This window comes from Ochotona curzoniae, unplaced genomic scaffold, assembly GCF_017591425.1.
Source record: "Ochotona curzoniae isolate NIBS_2020 unplaced genomic scaffold, NIBS_Ocur_1.0 scaffold_4683, whole genome shotgun sequence".
In the NCBI taxonomy this organism is placed as follows: Eukaryota; Metazoa; Chordata; class Mammalia; order Lagomorpha; family Ochotonidae; genus Ochotona; species Ochotona curzoniae.
In genome coordinates, this window is record NW_024467121.1 from 3,325,869 (window position 1) to 3,335,847 (window position 9,979).

General features: G+C 39.9%; 1 pseudogene; it reads left to right on the forward strand.

The window, feature by feature from the left end:
- The first annotated feature begins 2,700 nt into the window (after nucleotides 1–2,700).
- LOC121147981 lies at nucleotides 2,701–3,196 on the forward strand (annotated as a pseudogene).
- Nucleotides 3,197–9,979: the final 6,783 nt, after the last annotated feature.

Here is a 9,979-nt window from a genome sequence, read left to right on the forward strand (position 1 = left end):
AAACATTACATAGAAAGGTAAAATATTGGTGGGCCAGAATTGCAGTACCATGGCATCCCAAGCTGCCACTTATGATGCTGACATCCCTTACTGGTCCCAAATTTGATACCTCCAGCTCCACTTCTGATGCAGTTTGTCAATGAACCTGAGAAACCAGCAGCAGTGGCCAACCACATGGGAGATTCCAGATGGAGTTCCAGACTTTTGGCTTTAGCCTGGACACAGATGGAGGACCTTGCTATTTGCCTTTCTATAACTGTCTCTTTCAGAAGGAAAGAGGGAAAGAAGGGAAGGACAGAGAAAGGATGGTAAAGAGAGAAGGATGGAGAGGGGATAAGAGAGGAAGGAAGAAAAGTGCTTACTATGTAAGTAGTTCTGTGTTTCCTCCATGCTCCTTAATAGCCCAATGTGATTTATCATTGAGGACAAAACATTCAGCAAGTTGATCATAACGTAACTGGCTCACCTCTTTCATCTCCACCAGACACATGTTCCTGAATCACAGCAAAAGTGTTCTCACACTAGTACTTGAAGAGACATGGAGACACAAACAGAGGAAAGAATGGGCAGAGGAGCATACCAATCTCCCTGGAGGTGCAGCAAACAACAGGGGTTTCATATCTAAGTAACCTGAAACAGAAATGTCCCTCACATACACCACAGCCAGCACTTCATTTTGATGGGAAAAAGGTCTATTCAGTGAATGCAGTTGAAATCCACACAAGCAAAAACAAACCCAGAATCCTACACTAGAACACCAACACCCCCAAATTCCGCTGAAAAGAATGTTATGCATGAAGAATAAAACAGAAGAAAATGTTCTAATCATTGCTAGGTCTCTAGGGAAATGACAATGACAGTGTCCACAAAAATGCAAATGTCCTATTAGACCAATGCCATCAGCAGCAAAACTAAACACATCCTGCAGATGCAAAGAGGCATAGAACAAAGAACACACCCCACATGATGCATGGGCACATGCAGCAAGCCTTCATGCAGACAAGGAATCTAAGAGCCATGGAGAAGCACCACGGACCGGTAAATCACAGGAAAACACAACCAACCCAACCAGGATGAAAATCTGCTCATTTCAATCAACAGCAACATACACATTGGGAACATTGGATAATTTCCACAATGTGACGTGGGATCGAACTGAATTACAGTGATAGCTTTTGATGAGCATAATTTGGTAGCACCTTCCTGAAGTTAAAAAGTATGCTCCATCTAACTTAACAATTGTACACTTAGGAATCTAATAAATGTACATGTTCACATGAATGTATGATGTATGTGAACCTGCTACCTAACCCAAGACTAATACTTCATTGGTAAAATGTTTATTATAATACTATACATCTCATCCCACTGTTAGTTTTAATCATAATACATAGTCTGGCACACAAATCCTACTGAAAACCTGAATATTAAATGGAAGCTACTATTTTAACAACCATTTGATTTTGACATGGTTTTATTTATATCCCTATAAATAAAAATTACCAACAAAAATGTTCATTGACAGACACAAATGGACTATGAAACAACTTGTATATATATCCAGACATACCCATACAACTCTCCAGGACATTATTAGAGTAAAATTAAAAAATCATAAAATACATACACATTATCTCCATTTATTTATCAATCTGTGTGTTTATTTAAAGGGAAGAGAAAGAATAATGAATGCATGTGTTAGAAGACACCAAACTGTTATTAATAACCAAAGGACAGATGCAAAGGGAAGAACTGAAGAGGAACTTAGCAATTTTTCTTCTATGTCATTCTTTCGTTGTTTTCATGTCATCCTTTCTGAACAGCCAACGGAAGCTGCAACATCCCCACTAACATCACTGAACCCAACTCACCTGAAACTACAAGTTAGACTGTCTGACCTCAGTGGACTCTAATTAGTTTAATCAGCAACTGACAAAGGATGATTTATAATCCCTATTGTGCAAAACATGGATGAAGGACATTACATCTAAATTTTAAAAAACAGTAACTTGAATGATGTAGTCAAGGTTTTGGTTTGTTTTGGTTTGGTTTGTTTTTTAAAGATTTATTTAATTTTATTGGAAAGTCAGATATACAGAGGGGAGGAGAGACAGAGAGGAAGATCCTCCATCCATCCCATGATTCACTCCCCAGTGCCAGCTATGGCACTGGCCATAGCTGAGCCAGGATCCACAGCCAGGAGCTTCTTCCAGGTCTCCTACTCAAGTTGTCCTCAACTGCCTTCCCAGGTCACAAGCAGGGAGCTGGATGGGATGAGGGGCCACAGGGATTAAAACTAGCTCCCTTATGGGATACCAGCACACGCGTGGCGAGGACTTTAGCTGCTAGGTTACTGTGCCAGAACCTGTTTTGAGGTTTTTTGTTTGCTTGTTTGTTTGAAAATCACCTTACTGGTAACAATAGCAGAACAAAACCTTATCATCATATTCTGAGTAAACAATGCTTCATTTCAGAAACATGTGAAAGTTGCTTATTCTTCAATTTATGCCTTAGAAATTGTTACTCATAAACAGAATCATCAAAAATTTCCAAAACGGTCTAGTGTTGCAGAGGTGGAAGTCCTACACCCAGTCCTATCCACTCTTCTTCCCCGTAAGCCTTCTGGTTGGGGAAAATCTCCCATGGTTTATGCCTCCCTTGAAAAGTTCACTGTCGCTCTGCTGCCTGTCCGCTGCCATCATGGGTCGCATGCACGCTCCTGGGAAGGGCCTGTCCCAGTCGGCTCTGCCCTAGCACCACAGCGTCCCCACCTGGTTGAAGCTGACGTCCAAGGACATGAAGGAGCAGATTTACAAACTGACCAAGAAGGGCCTGACTCCCTCCCAGATCGGTGTGCTCCTGAGGACCTCACACAGCATCGCTCAGGTGCTTTTCGTGACAGGCAATAAGATATTGAGGATCCTGAAGTCCAAAGGCCTGGCTCCTGATCTCCCTGAGGATCTGTATCATTTAATTAAGAAAGCTGTTGCTGTGCGGAAGCACCTCGAGCAGAACAGAAAGGATAAGGATACCAAATTCTGTCTGATTCTGATAGAGAGCCACATTCACCGATTGGCTCAATACTACAAGACTAAGTGGGTCCTCCCCACAAAATGGAAATATGAATCTTCCACAGTGTCTGCCCTGGTGGCATAAAATTGACTCTGTACTCAAGCGATAAAATCATTGTTTGAAAGAAAAAGTTCACTGTCAGAACCCATCAGCAGCTCCAACAGCAGGACAACCCGCAGGGGGCTTCTTCCCTGACTCCTATTAATTAATGGAACTCTGGTAGCTTTTTTGGAAAGTCAGATTTACAGAGGAGACAGAGAAAGATCATCAGTCTGCTGGCTCACTCCCCAAGTGGCTGACCAGAGCCGAGCCAATCCAAAGCCAGGAACCAGGAGTCTCTTCTGGGCTGCCCATGCAGGTGCAGGGTCCCCAAGCCTTGGACTACTCTCAACTGCTTTCCAAGGCCACAAGCAGAGAGCTGTGAGGGAAGCAGAACAACCAGAACTCGAAGCAGCGCCCATATGAGATCCCGGCAGTTGCAAAGGTGAGGATTTAGCCACGAGGCTATCACGCCAGGCCTGGAACTGTAGTGTTTGACATCTGATTCAGTTCAGGCAAACCTTCACAAGGATCAACACAGAGGGGAAAAATGTAGGGAAATAAAATTCTAACCCAGAAGAAAATTCACTGAAAATTTCACATGGTGCAATAGTTGTAACAAAAGCACTGAAAGCAAAATATCATTAAAAATAACTAGCATTAACCTCAAACAGCCTGTATCACATGCAACAAGATATTATGATGTAAGCAATGAATCAACAATCAATGTGAATCAGACTGCTTATGATCTACATCAAAGAACTTAGAACCTAACATACTTTTAATACCCTATGTTATTCCGTAATGGGGCGGGAGAGCAGAGAAATCTTCCACCTCCTTAGAATGTGTGAGGAAGACATTAAGTATAACCGATCAAGAATATAACAGGTAACTTATTGATAACAGATTAGGATCAGTATTAGACATTAGCAACACTATAAAGACATACAGGGGAAATCAAGAGTGATCCTGACAACCTCTTAACAGGAGGTCCTATGCACAGAGCAGGGGGACCCCAGAGTGGAGCAGGCGGACAGGAGGAGGCTTGTATCCCAACCCTGGAGACTCCTGGATCCTCACCAACGACTATCAGTACAGGTACCAAGGGTTATATCCCAACTGCCAAGGAGACCACTGGGAATTGGACTGCCCCTTGTAGGCCTAGAACTCTGAGGTAATCCACTCCCTTTCAGATCTCTCACATGGGATGGAAGATGCTCAGATCCTTCTTCACAGGATCTAACGTCATCAGAACAATAGCTGGGAGCCCTGAACAGACCTCAGAAACAGAACAGTAAACTTCCTTCAGGACTCAGGAGGGGAGCTTTCTCTGCTCCTTACTTAGTTCCAACTTTGAATCCCCACCCTCTCTTGCAATGACCATCAGGGTCGATCCGGAGCCCCCCTCCAAAAAATTAGATTAGATAGACAGGGACCAATAAGGAAAGCTTAGAACCAGACAGGAAACGGTCAACTTGGACTCACATATATCTTACTAGGTAGGAAACAAAGACTAGTTACTCCTCACTAAGGTATTGAAAATATCTCTGCACATACCTTCTAAAACTGTTCTGTGCCTCAATTGTTGACATATGCCTTATTAGAGTTATAAGCCAGTTTGGACTATCCTAAAATTTGCCAAGTTCAGTAAAAATTATGCTTCAATACTATAAACTGCTAAATATAAAAATGAAAATAGACATGAGACTGCTGAATAGTACCCTACAGCCATTTTAAGGTGTATAGCAGCCAGTTGTGTATAAACTAAAATAGAAATGTCAATAAAGTAATCACAGGACATGGTTAAGAACTTGTATTTCTAACATAGTGGTCACTCGATACCATGTCAATTAACTCCATAATGTTGTAAATTGTTGTTGATGTTATGTTGTGGCTTTTCATTGGACGGGATGATATTCTGCCAGCTCTGCTTTCAGACCAGAGATGGTCTCCTCAAGAAACTGCTGAATTTATCTGGACAATAAAATGGTGGACTCTATGCATGGTACATGCTTGCAATGAAGGAACCATAACTAAATTTGAACTGTAATACTGCAACAATGTGGAGGAATCTACCATGGGGGGAAGGGCATAGAGAGGAGTTGGGGGAATCCCAGAGCCTATGAAACTGTGTCATAAAATAAAATGAAATTAAAAAAAAAAACCTAAAATTTGTTGGATATTTCTGTCTGCCAAGCTCTGTGCTACACTGTTTAGAGATATTCTCTCATTTGTTCCTCAGACTACCATTCAGTTTACAGGTGAGGATACGGAGGCTCAGGGAAATGAAGCATTTCTCCACACTCACTGCAGCCTCACTTCCCAGCCCCCAATCTTAACCATGGCACATGTCATCACCCTCCGCCAGCCAAGGTGGCTCATAAGAGAGTTTCAACATGGCTGTCCCTGGAATCTAATAACTGATTTTTGGAAAGTTTCATTCCCACAGAAAGATGTTAAATTCTTAATGCCATAAATTCAGTTTCTATCTAAAATATTTCATAAAGGTTTATTTTGGAATCAGAATTTAAAAGGCAATGCTAGATTTTGGAGCCAATGCTTATGCATACAAGTTACCAATAACATTGCAGCTTTAAAAGGAAATTTTAACACAAAAAAGTCTATGCTCTCTGGCCTGAGAAATGTTAAGTCATTTTTTTCTTCTTGAGTACATTTAATATCAGTTAATCTTTTCATCTTCCCAGTTCTTGAGATTAATTTCTGTTGAAAGGACTTTAGTAAAGTTCAATTAAAGTTTAACTCAATAAAACACATTAATTTCGTCACAAACCTATTTTAGTCAAAATATAATTAAATTAAGAATCATTCAGGCAGATTAGAATTACTTTCCATCAGGCATATTTTTCAAAAATAGCAGCATATGTTTCCCACAAGCTTGAAAATATTGCTCCCCAAGATGTAGACTGTATGTTAAGAGGAGGGATTAAAAGGGGGGAAAAGACAGATCTATTTGAAATCACCACTATCAAAAGTATTCTAACATTATTTGTGACTGCAATAACGTCTATTATTTTATATTGTTAAATTCAGAACCAAAATCCTGAGATTTTACTGCTACAATTTGCCTCATGATCTGTGCCATGTGCCAGTTAGGTAAGCAGACATTACTATAACAGATGCCAGAAAAGCAACTTTGTAGATTCTAAGCTTTTCATCTTTTTTTTTTTTATTTTAAAGATTTAATTACTTATATTAGAAAGGCAGATTTACAGAGAGAAGGAAAAACAAAGATCTTCTATCTGCTGGTTCACTCCATAAGTGGCCACAATGGCTGGAGCTGAGACAACCCAAAGCCAGGAGCCAGGAGCTTCTTCCAGGTTTCCCAGACAGGTGCAGGGTCCCAAGTTTCCAGCCATCTGTGACTGCTTTCTCAAGCCACAAGCAGGGAGCTGGAAGGGAAGCAGAGCAGCTGGGACACAAACTGGCACCTATGTGAGGAGATGCCAGCTCTTGGAGGTGTGAAGAATTAGCCAGTTGAGCAAATGCAACAAGCCTCTAAGCTTTTCGTCCTTATACCATTCTTATATCTTGAAATTATCACTGATTTTGATAACAGCACTGAAGAATGACTGTAGGAATGCTGCGAATTTTTATCTCAGTCCCACCAGGTACACTGGAAGTCATGTGCAGGAATTTCTCCCTCGCACTGCCCGGATCCCTGCCCTGGCTGTTTATCACATATCGCAGTGTTTCTCAAAGGCTGGGGAGACACCTCACTTGCCTACAACAGAACTAGCACTGGGCTGAAGCTGCAGACTTCTCAGCCCATGAACATGGATACAAAATCTCCGGAGGGATTAAGTAGCTTTTGTTTTTTTCATTCTTTATTTGAAAGGCAAAGAGATGAGATGTCTCACCTATTGGTTCACTCTCCGAGTGCCTGACAGCAGTCAGGGCTGGGCCAGGTGCAAGACTCAGGATCCTGGAAATCAATTTCGATCTCTCATGTAGGTAGCAGGGGCCCAAGTACTTGTCTGCTGCCTTCCGAGGTGTGCATCAGCAGGAAGTAGACTCAGAAACTCAGTAGGCAGGACTTGAAACAAGACACTCCAATATAGGACGTGGGTGTCTAAACTGCCAAGTTAACAACCAAGCCACAAAGCCCTCCCTTAAATACCACTACTCTACAGTCACTGCCCTCAAAGTTAAGTCACGCAGCGTAAGATGGATTCAAGAAAAAATTTTTACTTTTTAAGCTGAACAAGATGCGTTTCAGGGGCCAGTACCATGACATAGTGTGTTACGTCTCCGCCTGTAGTGCCAACATCCTGTATAAGCCCTTGTTTGACCTACTTCCAATTCAGCTCCCTGCTAATGTGCTTGAGCAGGCAATGGATAATGGCCCAAGTCCTTGGGCTCCTGCACACATGCTGAGAGAGCCAGAGGAAGTTCTAGGTTCCCGGCTTTGGACAAGCCCAGCTCTGGTCTCTTTGGCTATTTGGGGTATAAACCAACAGACAGAAGCTCTCTCTTTCTTTCTCTCTCTTTCTGTGTTTTTCCTTTCTGTAAATCTACTTCTCAAATAAACATATATGTTTATGAAAAAAATGTTACAAATCAAGGAATAAAATGTATTTTCATAGCAATCTCAATCTTGCACCTATGTATAATTTTAGCAGAGAATAACATGGCAGGAGTATATGATACAGTAGACCAGAATGCTGTAAGGCTTTTTAAGCCAAATCAAAGTACATTCATAAAGTTTTATAGAGTACAACCTAGAGGCAAAAAAATCAATATTTTTTTTGTTAAAAAGTTAATAATTTGCCTGGAAACTGCATTATATATTAAGAATTCAGTACTTTTTTTAAGTACTTACAAAGAAATCAATCTTCATGTGTGAGAGCACAGGTTAATTGATCTAGTAAGAAAAACTTCCCAACGCCTCATTTCACAAACTCCTATGAATTAAAACAAAAAGCCATTTATTATTAAAATACCTGCATCTGCTCTGCAACCATAATATTAAAAAGCAAAATTCCTGACACATCAAAGTTAGTATTACCAGAAATTGCAACAAATCAATAGTCTGCCCAAAGGTACATAATAAAATTAAATTTAATCACAAAGAAACATCAAACAAACCCAGATTAAGGGACTTTCTATAAAACAGCTCTTCTACACTGCTAAAGAAAAGTCCGTCAAGATACATGAAGAAAAATTAAGGAATAGTTCTAGACTGAAAGACAGCTAAATATAATTCCTAAACCTGGACTTAATTTTGATTCAGAATACACAAGTGTATTTTCAAAAGTTTGTTGTGTGGCCAGTGTTGCAGCACAGCAGCTGAGCTGCTGCTACCTGAGATCCCAGCATCCTCAATGTGCACTGGATGGTGTTCTGCTTGCTCTACTTCTCCAACCAGCTCCCTGATCACACGCCTGGAAAAGCAGTGGGAGATGACATCATGCAGGGGGCTCAGGTGGAGTTCCAGACTTCTAGTTTTGGCTTGGCCCAACCCTGGCCACTGTGGAGTGAACTAACAGAAGAAAAGTATCTTTCTTTTCCCCTTTCTCTGCCCCTTTGTGTTACTCTGCCTTTCAAATCAATAAAAGTAAAACCTAAAATTCATGGAAAATAGAAGTAAAAGTTTGAGTGCAAAAAATATATATATTTCTGTATCACATATTAATGTGTATTATAAAAACTACATACGGATTTCAAAAACTTCTTGCACTAAAATTCTTATACCTTTAATCCTAATTTCCATGAATTTTTACAAGTACGATCACATAGGCACATGCAGACATCTGCATCAATGAGATTGGAATAAGGTTTGTGGACTAGAAAAAGGTATTATATCATGTTGGTTTTTAATTTACATCACTGCAATTCTATTGATTTTTACAATGTAAGGTAATGTGGTTGTTCTTGGGAAATATATACTGAAGAAATGAAGATGAGTATTTCTTAAAACTTATTCTACAACGGTTCACAGATAAATACTATAGCAAGTATGGCAGAATATTAAGTAGAGATATTTCAAATAAAGGCTATGTGGAACCCCTTTTATTCTTGCAACTTTTCTGCAAGTAAAATTTTTTCAAAACAAAAATTGAATATTTCTTAATGTTACAACAAGGGGGCAGGTGTTTGGGGTGGCAGTTAAGATGCTATTGGAACACCGGCATCCTGTATTGAAGCGTTACTAGAAACTAGAATCATTGTTTTTCTTACTCTATTAATTGTATGTATAATCCACATCTACATGTTTGTGAAAGGAAAACTATATGGCATATTCATTTGGGAATTCTTTAATATTGCTTTTGAGTTGTTTTTTCCTTCAATCATCCGTTAGTGTTTTACTGATCTCACAATCTAGAATTGATTTTGAGCTTGTTTTCAACTAGTTTCAAGCCAGAGTGTTACACTTTGATTGGAATTCTCATAAACCTGTACATATATAACAAAGAAATTCAACCCAGCAGATTATCCATGCACTGTATTATTTTGAACATGACTTACTAACCACTCTAAAGTGGTCTACCGTGGAGGCTGGGAAGAAGACAGGAAGAAGATATTACCTCCCTGCCACAGCACTAGGCACATGTTAGGCACGAAACAAATTATTTCTGGGAGGAAAAAAATACTCCCAGATTCTCTAACACTTGCAACAGACCATGAGATGGCAGCATTATAATTAGATACTTGAAAATCTAAAAACTCAAGTATCTAAAACCTTTAGCTAAGAAATGAAAAATTAAGCATGTAATTGTATATTATATCAAGTTATGAAGCTATAAAATACAGAAAATTACCAGAATTTTTAAGAAGTGTTGGGATTGGTGAGGTAGCCTAGCAGCTGAAGTCGCCTTGAACGTGCCAGGATCCCATAAGGGTGCCAGTT